The sequence below is a fragment of the Mesocricetus auratus genome, unplaced genomic scaffold (assembly GCF_017639785.1).
Source record: "Mesocricetus auratus isolate SY011 unplaced genomic scaffold, BCM_Maur_2.0 Super-Scaffold_100030, whole genome shotgun sequence".
NCBI lineage: Eukaryota > Metazoa > Chordata > Mammalia > Rodentia > Cricetidae > Mesocricetus > Mesocricetus auratus.
In genome coordinates, this window is record NW_024429211.1 from 1,588,649 (window position 1) to 1,604,192 (window position 15,544).

General features: G+C 35.7%; 1 pseudogene; it reads right to left on the reverse strand.

Annotated features, from left to right (window-relative positions):
- Window positions 1-277: 277 nt before the first annotated feature.
- On the reverse strand, window positions 278-1,902 carry LOC101843380 (annotated as a pseudogene).
- Between the last annotated feature and the right edge of the window lie 13,642 nt (window positions 1,903-15,544).

Here is a 15,544-nt window from a genome sequence, read left to right on the forward strand (position 1 = left end):
CCACTGTTTTTATGCCAGTACCAAGGTTTTTTTTATTACTGTAGCTTTATAACACAGCTTGAAGTATGGATGGTGATGCCTCTGGGAGATCACCTTACTGTACAGTACTATTTTGGACACCCTGTGATTTTCATTAACTTTTCTATACAAAGTTGATTATTTTTAAGGTATGTTTCCATATACAATTTTAACACCCAAACTCCTTCTCTTTTAAGCCTTTGCCAGGTGAATAAGTTTCCAATACCAGTTGTTGAAGGATTCTTAGGATTCTAAGACATGGTTTTATATATGACAAATAAAACATATTTACTCAAACATTCACTGTGATTCCACAATGCTTTTTTATTTTATGTTTTGTTAATTTTTCTGAGATATGAGTCACTGTATTGCTATATATTTATAAATGTGTGTATGGTGCTGTTGTTGCACACATTTGTGAATATAGTTCTGAGTTTATAAGTCAGTGTCAGCCTGTCTTTGTTTAAATAAATTGTAGCCAAATTTATTCAAATTCTCCAAAATTTATAGCAAACATCAATTGCTTCTAAAAATGCATGCCACCCTTTATATATAATGGTTACTGCGTCTTTCATTACTCATTTTTCTTCTTTTCTTTATAATCCTTTAGTAGGAGCCAGAATGTTGGGTTCCGCAGTTGGCAGCCTCTGATCTGCTGTCCTTATCAAGCTTCTTTTCGACATTCATGGCCAACACGTGGCTTCTAAAAGAAAGACTTTTAGTATTTTCAAATACTTGCTGATTCGATGAGACTGCATCACTACCCATTACCACATGACCTAGTTTCAAATCACACTTGGCATCCATTCAGCCTTGCATTCCTAATTAAATTCACAATCCATCCTTCAACCTATTCTGGAGTCATATTCAGTTCTTCTGCTAACATATTAATGCTGATACACTGGTAGATATGACAAAAATTATCAAATATGAAGAGACAGGCATTTTCATCAAAGTCTTCAAGACAAGCCACCAAGAAGTCATTCACAAAAACTGACTCACATTCCCTTAGCTTTTTCTGATCCCCATCAAAGTTAACATACCAATATTCAACAAATTCTGTAACTGGGTCTTTATAGGTGTAAGACTCCTATTAAATAACTTTCACCACAAGTTTTAGCACCAGCCAGCCATTTCTACATATCCTTGTTTGTTATGACAGCAAGGGTCTAATAGCAGACAATATGTGGACACGTTGTCTGGATTATGTAAAGATACTCTGGCTGGTAAAGGAAGAGATAGATAATATTATCACAGCCTTTTCAAAGGTTGAAAAGCACTGAGACCAATGAATGACCCATGATCACCGCTGAAGAGACTGGAGCAGAGATCTCACAGTAATTGTCCATGGTCTTTTTTCACATAGTAAGGTCTCCTCAGAGTGAACTTAATATATACCTCTCTATTGCTGGGACAAAAACCCTGAAAAAGTAAAGATACTGTATGGCACCCAAATAATTTGCACACTCATACTGGAATTTTGTGCATCTGTACACTGTAAATACTGTAGGCTAAACCCATGCTTGTCTGCTAGGTAGTCAAATAACATTCGACTATCCCTGGTTGACTGTATCTGCCTTGTAGTTTCAAACATCTTCACAATTGGTTCTATCTCTGCGTGGAGCTGTGCCAGTTGTGTGACAACCATGTTTTTTTTTCTCTCAAAGCATGAGGGATGTCTTCAGAATTCAGGTTTTCTTAAACATCAATTGCAGAGTCTACCATGTTGGTATCACTAAGAAGATTTAATTTTCTTTGTAATAATTCTTTTTCACTATATACCTCTTTCACAGAGAAGAAGTCCAGGAGCAGGAAGACCAGGTGCCAGTCCAGAAAGTTTGCGATGTGGATGGTCAGGACGTACTCCGTCATCTTGCCGGGGGACAGAAGACCATGTTTGCCAGGCTATCTTTTTATATTCCTATCCACTTTAATATTGTAACATTGAATTCCTTCCTGATATCAAGTTAATTATGCTGTGTGGAAAATCATTATGATCACCACTTAAGGAATTCTTAAGCATTTCCAAATGCTACAATATAGGCCCTTTATAGTTTGTTCCATTTCATTCATATACCATGGAAACACAATGTTTCTTTCAATATTCAGGTTTTTGACTAGTTCAAACATCAAAATCATATGTATATATTTTGATGTATCATAAATTATTTATTTAAATATATGTTTATTATGATATTTGTATTAATTCTTTCTTTTTTATTAACTAGTGAATTCCTCCTGAATGTTCAGGCATCACTTGCTCACTTCCTGTTTGATTTAGATATTCCAGCCCTGATAGAGTAAAGGCAACATTCAGAGATATATATAGAGAAGGGAAAGGTGAGTAAATTACCTGCCATTGGGTATTTCTATGATAGAAGGTACATGGGAGATGTCTAAACAAAAAGAAGAGAGGAACGAGGAGGATCTAGCATGCTGGTGAAATTTCTAGAAGATGAAACTCACCTCGACTGAGGAGCATTCCATTCCAATATTAAAAAGCACAGTTAATTTTTCTTTTTCTAAGATTCATTTTTCTGGTCTTCTCTGGAAACTAATTCAATAATTATCTAACTGACCGGTATCCTCCAAGTTATCAAATATGTTTGTCAAGTGCTCTTGAGTGTCCCTTCTGAATAAGGGATCCAACATAACCATGATAAGTAAAGTTGTAACGCCCAGACACTTTCCACCTTAAGCAGGTATACAGCAAGGAGTATTCTGCTTACATGTGAGGTGTTTTCTTTCATTACTATGGGGATAATTTTACAGAATAATCCAGGATTCCTAAGCTTAGGATTACACTGCAAGGTACTTTGTGTGATTTTGGTAGCAGAGTGCATATTCTCCCTGGAAACACATGAGAATTGTTAATATTTAAAGTCACTCTTCTTCTCAATCCCTTCTTTTCCAGTACTTGGATCCTGTTAAAAGAGTTGTTAATAGCTAGGTGTAGCCACTTAGGTCTATGCTGTCTAGACAAATAGAAATTTGTACATTACTCTGCTTCTTCAGCCTAAGGTAGTCTTATTTTTTTATATTCTAAAAATAAATGATACCAAGTTTGCTTTGAGTTCAAGTTGTCCAGAGCAGAAAATTCAATAATAGGTGGCTTAATAGAATTGGATGGAATGGTCTTATCCCTGTGTAAGAAAACTTTTCAGGCGTGGCAGGTCTGAGAAGATATATTTTTCTAGAACTAACATGGCTACTATAAGGTAGTCCTTTGGTTCCTTAGAGATCTATGTGAGATAGACATGAACATATTTTGTGAACCTGTTATCACCAAAAGGCTGAGCACAGTTGGAGTTCTGTACCTTACTTTCTTGTGTTCTCCATTAATAATATTATGTTTGACTTCTGAGGGGTTTGTATGATACAGCAGGATCAGTGTAACTGGATTGTTGGGAATATGACCATATTAGCTTTCACTTGTTCATGCTATACATATGTCCCTTCTCCACTGAAGGCTCCTTCCATCCACATTATGTGTGCAAAGTATGCTACTGCCCTTGCCAAGTCTCTAAATGCTACATTTACCCATGGTGCTGTTGAGATAAGGGAAGAAATTGTCAAAATATAAATGTATAGCTTAAGGATATGTAGGACTCTGTTGTAGAAAGCTCATTTAAATTTGCAGCAGCTCAGGTCTAGATGCTAGACAATCTTCTGCCACTAACTACCAGAAAAGCATAAGGATCAGGCTACTTGGGTCGGGATTTGAAAATCTTAGGACATCACTGTATCATAAGTTTCATGCTTTCTGTGTAACAACTCCAACCACTTCAGAATTATTAAAATCATAATGAGATGGCTCATTCTTTTTCTCCATGATGATAGCTTTGCTTTATTTACACATTATGCTCTGGGCATATAAACTTATGTTTTCCTTTCCTATATACTGTGATGTAATCAATCAGACCATGCTACTAACAAGAGAATCTAGTTACATGTGGAAACTTATTGATCCATTACTTATTAGCTTGCTTTCAGATAATGAACTTCAGAAAAAAATTATCAGAAAAATACATAATCTAGATGATTTTATGTCTAATTCAAACAAGTAATTTTAAGAAATTATTGAAAGTTACATGATTTAAATAAAGGAGGTATGTTCAGAGCATTGTCCACAAGCATCAGGGGCAAATGCATTAGGTCTGGGTACAACTACTCAGTCCCACAGGTTAATATAAACAAGAAAACTTTAAACATGTTGCATCTGAAGTCAGACTACTCTTTTCTGAATAGCTATATTGATTCACCTTCTAACCTTTTTCTTTACATAGGGAAGAGTGATCTATATAATCAAGTATCATTCCTATCCTGTTCCTAATATATTTCCAACTTAGACACCATTCCTTAACTTACTTTTACTTTTGTCCCTATAGTCAGATCTATATACAGCCTTGCTAAGTCACTGCTTTCAAAATGGTAAATACTGCCCTTTCTGATGTCCACATGTCATTCGATAGAACACTCATATCACTATATTTTCTCAATGTATGTTTTTATTTAAATTAGAAATGTGAGTGTTTCACATGTCAGTGAGCTGGGACTGACATATAATTATTTTTGACATAGCACTATTTTTGACAAATTCAGATACCCTCCCCTGGTATGGTATTATGTCTCTCCCTTTGAACTTTCACCCGCTCTGTGTTTGCTATCTTTACACAGAATCATTAATATGTAGTAATTGTATTTTCCATGTCTAGGCTCATTTAAAAACCTATGTTCCTTACATCAATGGTTTCCATTTATTATCATCAAGCTTTATATCTCCAAGTCAGCCTTGAAAATGAGGAGCAAAGGGTTCAAACGCTGATCATGTAGGCAGCTGAAGAACTTCATCACTGAAACACAGATAGATACATGAGATGAGTCATGGTAGCAGCCAACAGGTTGCTGAAATACAGAGGTAATAGATTAACAAGGAAAGAGTTATGATGATCTATAAGTGTGTATGTATGCGTGTGTGTATATGTGTGTGTGTTTGTGTATGAGAGAGAGAGAGAGAGAGAATGCTTGTAGATGTAGGAGAGAAAATGTGGCAGATAAGTCGAGGAGGCCTGTAAATAGCAGCAGAGGGGACAGAAAAGTTATAAAGACATAAAGGATGATGAGGCCATGCTGGTTAGTTTACTTTTTTAACTTAATGAAGACTATAGCTGCCTGGTAATAGGTTACCTCAATCAGCAAAATGCCTAAATCAGATTTTCCTCTGTGTTTGTCTGCGGTAAAAATTCTTGATTGTTTATTTATGTGGGAGGGTCATTCCTATGTAGATAATGCTACCCCTGGAAAGGTTTTCATGAGTCTAAGAAGTCAGTGAGCCATGGCGTATATGCCACGGTTTCTGCTTCAATCCCTGCCTTCAGGTACTTGCCTTAATATTTAACCTTGGATTCCCTTGATGACGAACTACAAGTTGCAAGAAGATTCAATATACACCACTCAAGTTGTTGTTGGTTTCATCACAGCACCAGGCAAACAATTCTAGACATAGATAAATGAAAATATGGGAGAAACTATGTGTGCAAGAGCTAAAGCCTTTGCTTGGTGCTTTTTTTGGGCATGGTCTTGGATCAAAAAGAATCTTCCAGGAGTTCCCATTATAAATAAGTTTATGTTAGATATATCACTTCATGGAGGTGACAAAAAATAACCCAAATGTTTTATTTCATTATTTCCTAGTGATCTTATCATGACGTGACAGTTGAATAACGTCATTAGCTGAATGGACATCTCTGAGGAATTTGCAGGAGGCATAGACAAGGAAGCAGTCAAGGTTGAATGATTTTTTTTCTCCATGTTAACTGTGAACTCCATATTGAAAAAAATGCTCACTCATCATTAAATGCCAGTAATTCATTATATCATTCCACCAATTGTTTGTGATAATCTGAAATTTTTTGAGGCACTAGATAGGGAACAAATCAATTTTCTTACTTACTGAAATGTTTGTATTATTCTAGACAAGATTATAGCCAGACATTTGTAGTTTTACATGTAACATTTGATAAAAAAGAGGGAAATATTTTATTTCACTAATACATCTATATTTTTATATCTAAAGAGATTACATATTAGCTAGAAAGCATGAGCAATGTAACTATAATTATGTATTCTAACACATACTTGCTGAGATTCTGTTTATAATCCATGAAATATAGAACATCAATATTGTGGCATTTAGAGGGCCTGTCATAAATGAGAAATGAAATTCTACATGAGGTGTTGCAGAAAATGTTTTTTTTTCCTTTTTCTTTTTTTGGTTTTATGAGACAGGGTTTCTCTGTTTTGGAGGCTGCCTGTCCAGCTTGGCTTCGAACTCACAGAGATCCACCTGCCTCTGCCTCCTGAGTGCTGGCATTAAAGGCGTGCACCACCAACGCCCGGTGCAGAAAATGTTTTTAAAAATGACTCACCGTTAAAGCAGAGTATTAGCAAAGGTGATGTCAGTGTGCAAAAAATGATGAATGAGTAAACAGCACAATTTTTTCCAGAGTTGGACTTAGAGGGAAACACAAATTTTAAAATTTCTTCTATTTTAATTGTAAACAACAGTCTCTTTATATCTATAAATATGTATTTCAATACAATCATGTAATAGCTGCTGAGACATACATTTGGCTCAGTGGTAACCTTGCTCAACATTTAAGAATATTTGTTCCTTTTCCAAGTGTTTACAGTGTTAATCCTCAAACCCCATTTTCAGCTAACTAATGCCTCCATGTCTGCTACTATTTTATATGTTTCCTCTTTAAGCCCTCTATGAATACAAGACACAAAGATGCATGCTTGAAAAGAATTCATGCACATGAAATTAATACTCAAAACTTGGTTTATGTAGCTCTCAAGGGAGATTAATCTCTTATTTTAACAGTGGTTGCTTTTTATTATGCAATAACTGAAGTCTTGATAATATATGCCAATGACATACTTTTTGAGATGTTCAGAGTGTAACTTAGGTAAAGGCACAGATTAGTTCATTATGATTTTCAGTTTTCAGAACATATCTGAAAATGGCCATTAGTACCAATTCATAAGCCCAATTCTGACTCTATTTTGAATCCCTCAATGATAAAACAGAATTATGCATAATATAATTCAGCTGTCTATTTCAGTTTGTAGAATAGCTTATTTGTTTGCAGATAATTTGGGTAAATGTTACCTCTGACCTGACAAGACGAAGGTTGTTTACAGAACTAAGGGACAGAAGACTTTTTGGAGAATCATCCAACTCAGCAATTTTCTAGGTTATTAAACTACCTCTGAGTGGGGCATGAGGTCTGTAGTGGATTTGCCTTCACATTGACTAGGGAGCTATAGGTACACATGTGTCAGAAGTTTCTCCCATACTTTTGGAGAATCATCCAACTCAGCAATTTTCTAGGTTATTAAACTACCTCTGAGTGGGGCATGAGGTCTGTAGTGGATTTGCCTTCACATTGACTAGGGAGCTATAGGCACACATGTGTCAGAAGCTTCTCCCATACTTTTGGCATTTTTCAATACAGCTGTGTTTGTGTCACACATGCTCACTCATAATTCTGCATGTAACACCATTAAACCATTGGACTTTACATGAACTTAGTAATATTGACTTTTAATTCATGTACTATCTGAGAGAAACTGACGTTTTTTTATGTCATTCCAGGAAAAGACAAAAAGGAGAAGCCTATACCCAGACATACTTGAAGACTATTTCCTAACCTGCGGTCAATGGAGTTTATAATTGCAGTTAATTGGCATTATATTTAGGTGCTTCACATTTTCTTGATACTTTATGTGTTGGTCAGGTAATGCGGCACCCACGCCACAAGCTAGTCCAGAGTATCAGGAAAAGAAAGACCAGATGTCCAGCTGTTTGTACTAAGAACTGTCTTTATTTTGCAAGTGCTAAGAGGTCTCTCTCTTGTAGGCGGGAGCACAGCAGAAAAACCCCAGGTGGAAGAGAACGTGTTTTCCTTGTGCTAGATGTTGAGGTCAGTGGGGCAATGCGGGGGCAGTAAGCCAGGACTAGAAAACAGGATGTACCTGTGGCTATCAGCTGACAAACAACTCAGAGACCCTGTGGGTTCAAGTTAAGACTTGAACTTTTACACCGATATGATCCTTCTGATTCATTCTCCAGTGACCAGTGATCAGTACAGCTTGTGACCACGTCTGAGCAGGTATGAATTATGTTTTTTTAAATATATTTTTGAAGTAATATTTTGAATATTGTCTTTTGCAGAAACACAACTTAATAGTAATTTGATCTTATAATTTGGAGAATAGTCATAATCTTTTTCTTGTATACTCGCAGGTTATGTTGTTTTTAGGAAGGTGTAATTATGATTTGCTTATCATTTGTCAAGGGAGTATAACAGGAATCCTCATGTTATTTTCTCACCTAATATATGTGACAGTTTCTTTGGAACAAAATTCATTAGCAATATAAAGGGGATTATATTCTATGTGTATAGTATACTATATCAACTCTTTTATTTAATCTTGAAAGAATATGACTCTTAATTGTTTATTGACATTGACTATCCACTTATTTTTTCATCATATTATTCTGCCATTTTCTGTAATGGATATATAGTTTATTTGTAATCCTTTAATCTATGTTTTCTTCATTAAATTCCCAAGTTTCTCATATGATAGAGTTATTATTTTTCTTTTTCTTTTTCTTTTTATTTTTTTTTCAGTTTAAATTTAGATAAGAAACATGGTTGCTTCACAAGTCAGTACCAGGTCCCTCTCCCTTTCCCTCCCTTACTCCCATGCCCTCCCTCCAAACCCTCATTTCCCCAGGGAGGGTGAGGCCCTCCATGGGGGTGTCCATAGTCTGTCATTTCATATAGGGCAGGGCCTAGACCCTTCCCCAAGAGTTCAGGGTGAGAATACACCTCACATTTTGAATGGGAGTCCAAAGTCCGTGTGTATACTTGGGATGGGTACTGATCTTCTGCCCAAGGCTCAATAGATAGGTAATCTATTGAGTTATTATTTTTCTAAAAATATTGTGTAACCTCTGTTTATCATGGAGTTATTCCTCAAAGTACCACATGACCTGAAGAGGGACAACGCCAGCTCAACCTCAATGCAGCTTCTCTCATGGATCTCAAGTTGGAAGATGAAACACGTGAGTGATTCATGGGTTAACTATTTCAGATCTGGAATCGCTAATGAAATTATTCATCCTTTCAAAATTTAAGAAAATGATGCTATGAGTTTTAATGAGATTTGGGGGCAGAGAGAAGGATTGGAATGATGTAATATAGTACTTATATATGAAATTCTAATAAAATTAATCAAACATACAAAAACGACTTTGGAATGCTATTAACATAGTGTTCAGTGAATATTTCACAGTATCCCACATTAATACCTTCTCTACTCTGATGGTCTTTTAAAAGTATGAAACATATATGGATTAAATGATAGACTGTATCAGTAAAATTAATTTGGAGATAAGTTTATGAAGGTATGAGAAGTTTTCATCTCACCAGTACAGGGCCCTGTCTGTAACTTGCATGCACATATTCATGAACAAATATACACACATCTATATCCAAGCATATGATATATAATATTTCATTTTTTAAAATAAAAACGGACATATAAAGAGGCTGGAATGGTATGACAATCCAGGTTGGCTTTAAATTCAGAGATTCACCTGAGTTTCTTCCCCCTGTATTATGATTAAATGCATACACTAGTATGATTGGCTTAATTGCTAATTTTTAGGAGATAATGTTTACTCTATCCATGAGTACTTTAAAAATCAATAAAATAATAACTTGTTTATAAACACTTTGGACACAGAACATATTTACCACATTCTGAGTCTTTACTGTTCATGTTTGGATGTTGTATCAGTGTTAGCTATTTTGGATTCCCTGATGAATTTTAAATGGGCTGAATCATAGGATCAAAAGCAATACTTGAAAGCTATGCATGGGGACTGGTCTTATGCCTAATAGATTTAGGGATTTTAGGATTCTTTCCAATAATGACATTCAGTTCATTGTATAAGAGCATTTACATTATGTTTCCATAATTAAAATCAATCTTATTTTACATACCAATCCCAGTTCCCTTTTGGGCTGTCTCAGCATAGGGCAGTATTTCAAAACAATAGAATATTAAATTAAAAAATATGAGCATGCAAGTTATGTAAAGATGTCAGACATGACAATTCTGTATTATGTCAAAGGCTAAGGAATTATTTGTAATATTATTATATATATTCAGAAACAATGAGAGAGCATTTCACAATCCAGTATCATTTCACATATACTATAGCATTGCTTAGATCTTCCACGTGCCTTGGTTTTCTTTAAAGAATTACATTGTTTTCTTTTCATAATCTCTATTCACTTACTGTTAAGATCAAGTCTTGAATGCATATGGTTTTAGCTAAAGTTATAAGTATGTTACATTTATTTCAATGTTGTTATTTTAATATATCATGTGCTTCTGATACAATGTCTCACTGGGTTACTCACTGTCATCTCAATCTCATCACTGAAATCATGCTTCGTCTCACGATCTTGAGAAGCTCCTCAAACAGATTCACACAACCAAACTCTGCTTATGGCTTGGTAAAACTCGCCTGTTTTCTCATTTTAAATTGACATGTCAACTTGTGGTGTCATTTTGCTAATCTTCTTTATGTAAGCATGTTTTTGAGATTTCAAGGTTGCAGCATCCACATCCTATGTTGAAAATATCTTTTCTTAGAAGAAACATTGTTCATCTGTATCTTACACTCTCTTTGGTATCCTTCTGCAACGTACTGTGAGTCTTGAGTAAATTGGTAACTTTTAAATTCATCAATTTGTGTTAGAATTTTAACTGTGTTCTCCGTGTTTATCCTTATACCCACAGATAATTTTAGCTATGAATCTGAGCAAATAAGCTTTATTTTACATTAGAGAGAAATCATAAATGAATACCACAACTGCTCAAATACAAAAGAACAACTAACAGCTAGGTGTCCAAAACATACTGAGAAATTTAGTACCGTTATACTCAGAAATTTAGAGACGTTGTTCCCCAGCTAAAAGTTTTATTTGCAGGGGATGTGGATCAGACCTCAACACACTCTGTGATCTCTTTGATCCCCCATGAGACCCATCCAGTTAGTTCTGTTGGCCATGTTCATGTAGTGTCACTGATCCCACTGGTTACTACAGCCCTTACATCTAATATTCTACAGGACTCCCCAAGCTCTGTCTAATGTTTGCAGATGCAGTCTGCTCTGCTGCTTTAGGAAATTGGCCAAATTAGATTCATTTCTATAGTCTATAACAAGACAGTCCTGGCTAGTTAGTTGGCTTGGTTTGCAGTAATATGGTGAATTTTCTTCTTGATCATTATATAAATATCAATGATTCACCATTTCATAAATATATAGGTCTGTCTTTATGACACAAGTCATTAATATAATAAGGGATAAGGCTTTGAAAGTAATAACACTTAAGAAAGTTGGTAAAAATAACGACTCACCTTTTACAAAGTTTCTATCTGCTAGCAAATCACCTGACAAAAAAAATCTTGTATAAAGTATTAGTTGCTTATAGTATTGTCAGTATTGAAAACTTGGTTCTATAGCACAGAATTTTAAAGGAAGACTCTGCTGTCTGTATGAAATTAGTACATAGATTTAATTTGCTATTGTAATAAGAAAGGTATTTTATATATATATTTAGGACCTACTTACCTATATTTGTTCACCACAATAAAACCACATTCTTCTTATAGTCTACCTAAAGACATACAAATCTATTAGAAAGCATGTGAAAAAGTAATGTTGACTCTAATAAAAGAAATTTAATTGACTTTAGTCTTTGAAAGGGTAAATTTTGTCAATAGCTACTTATTTTACCTCAATGGATAAAGTTCACGTTATTAAGAATTTCATTATGTTAATGTGTACATCCTAATGGAGCACTTCATTATCTGCAATATTTTAATATAGATGGTCGCAATCCGACCTTGTTTCAAGAGTTTTACTTTAGCGTTGTTAGAACTTTGCTGTTACTTTACTTATTCCTGAGGAGTGGTTTGTGTAAGGTTTAATTCTGGAATATGCAAGAACATGACTTATGTGCTTGTAATTGGAAATGTGCGTGGGTTATATTCATTCCAGTGTTGTTCTTTAATTGTAGTCTTGTACTTCTGAAGCAGAGACTCACCGTGCTGTTCACCTCCGACTCAGACACACCTCGTTGTTCACCACTGGCTCAGACTCACCTCTTCCTCTCAACATCGTGGGACGTTTGCAACCACAAATGTCAAGCCCACCAGACTCATCTGAGGGTAAAGTAAACTGACTTTCATTTGCACTTATGAACACAACTCAATTTTCATCACACGGAGGTTATCACAATACTAATCCAAATTAGCCGACTATTCCCATAGTAGTTACGCCAATGCGGCTAAGGTGTATCTTCAAGACTACTCATTACTGTATGCTGTTGGGTTTGTAACTCTTCATGGTTAGGGTTTTTCTTCCACCATTAGCAAGCAGCTCAACCTACAGCACTACCAGATACGGTGAGTAGCACGGAAACTTCTGATTGACAAGAAGATGGATCTCTCCTCTCCATCGGCACAAGTAAGTAATAACTTAGGCAATAGGACCTTATCATCAGAATGTGCAGATTTAACCACATATTTGAAAGGGTCTGTGAGGCTTGACTAGGGGACAATAGTAATGCCTATATATATGTAATCTATAAGCCTATTTGATTTAGTTGACAAATTCAAACATGGATACTGTATTTATACTATATTCCACACTTTTTCCTATCTCCAACACATAGTATAACTGCTCCATTAAATATCAAAATGATTACCACCTCTTATTAATATTTTTCTTTCTTAACATATACAGTGTACGGCTGGATATTTCCCTAATCTGTGCTGGGTACATTATGTGCTGATTACAGATACCCATGTTTAGTGCTGATGACTTTGAACTGAGTAGCCCATCACTGGGCTTCACACAGAATAAGACTTATTCGCCCTCTTCTGACATTTGCATGTCTCTTAAAGTGTGGGATCTTGACTGATTTTCCCATCTGTGTCGGCACGACAACCGGAAGTGTAATGGTGTCAAGCTTTTTTTTTCCCTTTATTTGGAAATTTTATGTGTGAATCTTCCACGCCCATTTAAACAGACTTCTTTCAGTGCAGATAGGCCCCTTACTCATGGCTGTATCGTGTGTCTGAGCAATGTGTGCTATATTTTATGAGTCTATGCAGAATGATTTGTGAGGGCCCGTTCATTGCATTGTGCACACAGCTTTCAGTGACTGTTTGCAGTTTCAGCAGGTGTGGACTTGTATGTTGACCCTGTAAAATGTAGAATTTTGCTGATGGTGACAGCTAAACATGTAAGTGGGCATAAGGATAGATATTTAGAACCCAGACGTCATATATTTTCATGAAATTAGCAGATGACGTTTCTCCTTCTGGATTCATGATCTCACCTGCCATATGTACTGGGTTAGAATTTATGTATTGGGTATAGTTTATCTCCCTGACAATGACATAACTCTGCATTATATACAAAAAGATAAAATTATGGTGATATATGTTTTTTTTTTTGGTTTTACGAGACAGGGTTTCTCTGTTTTGGAGGCTCTCGGTCCAGCCTGGCCTCGAACTCACAGAGATCCGCTTGCCTCTGCCTCCCGAGTGCTGGGATTAAAGGCGTGGCCACCGATGCCCAGCTGGTGATATATGTTTTATGACATATTAAAACCACTGGAGATCAAAGTTAGCTATAGAAGCTAGGCAGTGGTGGTAATTCAAGGAATCAGGATTTAGAGTTAGAAGGATATCTGTTGGCTCAAGGCCACACTGTCTATACAAAATTAATCCAATCGAAAAGAAACAGTTTACACAAAGGTGATATCAGCACCTGAGTTTGCATGCCTTTAATCCCAGCATGAAGGGAGGTGGACACAGGAGTGTTATGGTTGGGTTGAGAAAGGAATATAAAGAGGAGGAGTAAGAATCTGAGAGTTTTTTGCCTTTGAGGATTTGTGGAGAAAGGATTGCCTTTTCCACAGGGCAAGATCTTCTGGCTTGGCTGCTTTGCTTTTCTGATCTTCATCTTGAAGCTTGAACCACAATATCAGTGTCTAGGCCTTTTATCTATCTAGTTACATGCAATGAGAATTTCAGGCATGACTTTGAAAACCAAGCCACTGACGTATTATTGAAGGATACGTTTTATTAAGCAATATCGTTTTTAAAAAGTAGTACAAACATGACGTTTACCTGTATCTATTGTAGTACTGTTAGCTCTAGGGTTTATATCAACAGTGAATGGTAGATATGAGTGGAAAAATACAAATGACATAGCAGATTATCTCTAAGGCTTTAATATTGTAAGAACCCATTAATAGAAACTGATTATTGAGCAAGGCATTGCATCATATAAAATGAGGCTCAAACAGCCAGCTCATTCACTCATGATAGATAGCCTTGATGCCAGGCTGGGGCGGGGACTTGGTACTACTTCACTGGAATGTGCTAGTCCTTATTGACTCCCCATTCAAGTAGTAACATTTTCTGAGTAGTGGATGGGTATGGGTTGTGGCGAGGATAGGATGGGGGATGTGGGAACTGTGATTGGTATGTAAAATGAACAAAAAATATATAAAATAGAACCTTCTTGTAAAGTAGAATGTAAAAGTCTGTAATTATATATGAGGATAATTCTCTGTGTTACTCTCATTCCATTATATGTGTGGGGAATCACAGAAGATCAATAGACACTTGTACATTTCCTAAGATTTCAATCAACTTTTCATGCAACAAATGTTGAAACTGTTGGTACAAAAAAAGAGCAAATAAGAGCTAGGGAGGAAGCAGAATAGATGGTTACATAGAACAAAAATTAATATTGTCCTTGGCTTATATTACTTTGTTTTTTATTTTATGTTTTAGTATACACAGACTTTTAGTTTGCTCAGTCAACAATATGTTTGTTTGGAAATATGTGTACCTGGGAAGTGTTTCCATAATGTACATGGTGTATATATTAAATACAAGTCATACAACTTTTAGCATGCAGACACAGGACATGAGGGAGAATTAGGGATGGTAAGATATAAGTTTTAGTGGTCACCTTGTGCATAAATTTTGGAAAATCCCACACCTGTGTGAAGCATTATGCCAATCTGCAAGTAGTAATAAGTATCTGCATTGAATCAGCATTTGAATGATTTTAAACAGATTGCTTGTACTCTTGCATTACCATAAGCAAAGTTTGCCTGTATAATAGTTTTTTAAAATAAAACTCAGCCAAATTCCAATAATCCCCAAGGAAGAATCATCAAGCAAAAACATGATAATGATGGTTAATATTATTTAAAGAGCTGATGATGCAGGAGAAGAAACAAATCTTCTCACATATGCTATCTCACAGACGCTAATCATGTGGTAGTAGTTATTCTTATATCATACACAAAATGGAGCATTTATTGAACAAATTTTTAACCATAGTGGTGAT